The following is a 2,973-nucleotide window of genomic DNA, read 5'->3' on the forward strand; positions in this document are numbered from 1 at the left end:
TGTTGTAGGCGTCGATCCATCTCTTCCAAGACATGTCATGTGGGCGAGAGGTCTAAAGGACAGCCGGACAAGGCAGTACAGCAAATGTTAAGGTGCTGGTCAAAAGGAATATACACCATGTGAGCGGACACTATCCTGATGCAACGTGACGTTCCAACACTAGCGGGGCGGCGGGTAGCCTAGTGGTTAAAGCGTTCGCTCATCACGCCGAAGACCCAGGTTCGATTTCCCACATAGGTAAAATGTGTGAAGCCCATTTCTGGTTTTCCCGCCGTGAAATTCTTGGAATATTGCTAAAAACGGCGTAAAACTAAACTCATTCCAACACTAGCACAAAGAACATTACTTCGACCCACGTCATCCGGTTCGCCATTGCAATTGCTATTTACAAATATGTAGCTTCTATTATAGTTGGGATGACCTTTACAAGCGCAAATATCACTTTATACAACGACACCCTGGGTATAACGGGAACGCAAAATTGTGTGAATGGCTCTACCTCGGTGCCGGAAGTAGTGCTCCCTCAATCGGTTGCGTTCGATCAGTTCTGTCACCAAGTAGTCCTGATCCAAGAAATGTCCAAGTTGTTCATACGACTTTGTCATGCCAAGTCCGAATGTGGACAGATGAACAATAATTTCGTTTAGTGCTTTTCCTGTTTGCAGCATACCCACGGTACACAGGCGCTTATTTTCAGCAAGGGCGTTACATTAATAACGTTTAAGGAAGTGTTTCAAGATCCGGGCTAGGATTGGTCTTCAGCAACCAATGCTTGTTGTAAAAGGCCACTAACGGGATCTGGTGGTCAGTAGTGGTGATCTGATTAAATAAAATAATCGAAGATTGGTCGCAGTGACCAAACGACCAAGCAGTCGATCACATTTTCTCATAATCGAACACAAACGATTTTGGAACTTCTGTTTTAGTCTTTGAAACACTTGTCGATGGAACATATCTTCGAGGTTGTCAGGGCCTGAAAACGTGTTTAATTCTTAGAAAACTCAATTCACTAACTGAAAAGTCATGACTGGATATTTGTTGAAGACTCTGGGAAGTTTATGTTCATTATACATTAGTCACTAGTCACATTAGCAAGTTGCATCATGTTATACTTATCTACAATAACAACCTGAATAGGAAAATCTGAGAAATGACGCTAACCAATCTTTTTCGATGATTTCTCGTTGGTTAATGAAGCAATCATCAATTGTGAGATTTCAAACAATTCCCAACACTAGTGGTCTGGCTCGGTTGACACATGTCATCGTATCCCAGTTGTGTAGATCGATGCACAGGGGCTTGTATTGCTGAAAATAATAGGTCCTTGCAAAACAAGCTCCTGTGGATCGATGCTGATGCTGTTGATCACTGGATTGTCTGGTACAGACTCGATCATTTACAGACCACCGCCATATAGCTGGAATATTGCTGAGTGCGGCGTTAAACAACCAACCAACCAACAATCATGAGCAATAATAATTCATACGTTCACATTTAAAAATAAATCTTTTACGAGTATCAAGACCCCAACAAACAGGCAAGCATCCAAAGAGTGCGCCGTACATCAACATGCTCATGCTTATTGTGAATCACGACCTTAAAGTCTAGGATATGCCTTCACGAATATGTACTGAAAGATGCATATTTTAATATCACAATAAATGTACTAGTATTTTTATTTAGTTTTCACGGTTACTTTTTTCGTTATCATATTTCAGTGTCGTTGAATTTAGGTACCTGCGATCAGTTCTGTATATGAATTGGATAGTAGTATTTCTTGTAGCTTTTACTTTACATGTAGATTTTTCTTTTCTATTTTCTTCTTGGATAGTTTTAACGTGCACCATCAGACGATAATACAATGAATTATTATCATTCATCTCTCACAACACTAACAAACATTACGGTACATTTCCTTCCAAACCTTTATCCGAAGAGAATTACGCCTTTGTTGGCCTTGTTTCTAAACTTGAATAAAGTAGTAATGGTACAGTCAATCGTGGGTATGGCAACTTCGAGACTGAGACTGTCATGTTTGTGGGACTAACCCCTCACACACCCTGCAACACACCCTGCAAAAACATTAACTTCAATGTGGCTTTAGTCAAATATTCAAGGTTGGGGCGTCGGTACAATGAGTAAAGTCCTTTTCTGCTGTACCCCGCTGTGGTCTTGCTGGACTAATGCTAAAAGTGGCGTAAAACTAAACTCACTCACAATTTTTAACTGACTCTGAAGTCCTGCTTTCTTTGCTACTCACTTACATATATTCAGTATATATTCATGAAGTCAGAAGTGAAGGAAAAGTTGCAGTGACTTTTTTAAAAGTTTGGTAAATCTAGTTATTTATCTTTCATATTTTAATGAACATTTGACTTATAGGGACCGTTCATAATTTATGGCTAGGGGGAGTGATGATGATTTTAAGGGGGGTCACCTATTTTGTTCTGGGGAGCTAGGGGGTTATCAATTTTGTACACATGTACTAGGAGGGTCAGCAATTTTGTACTTTAAGATATGTTTAAAATATGCTTAGAAATTTTGGGAAGGGGAGGGGGGGTCATTGATTTTGTACATGGCATGCAGGGGGGTCACTTAATTTGTACATACATTTTAGGGGGGTAATTCACATTGTACATGCTTCTTCATAAAAATTATCATCCCCTCACCCCCCACCCCCCGCCATAAATTATGAACGGTCCTTTACTGGCTCGTTTGGAGAATGGTGTAAAATTGGTGAATTAACTCCCAAGATCAAAGGTCAATATGACACTCAGTCGTCTCACATAAGGTCGCTTAATTACCAGATACCACTTGGTGGTGAAATCGACCAGTCGCCATTGTAGCCCATATTAAGCAAATTTGCATGCGTGAAGAGAAAACCCATATTCCTATACTTTCAAAGTTAGAATACATATGTGCCTGGGGCGACATAGCGGTATTTGGAACAGGACTTACCTCCCTTTCAGTGAC

The sequence above is a fragment of the Haliotis rubra genome, unplaced genomic scaffold (assembly GCF_003918875.1).
Source record: "Haliotis rubra isolate DU_JTF1 unplaced genomic scaffold, ASM391887v1 Scf462, whole genome shotgun sequence".
Taxonomy (NCBI): Eukaryota; Metazoa; Mollusca; class Gastropoda; order Lepetellida; family Haliotidae; genus Haliotis; species Haliotis rubra.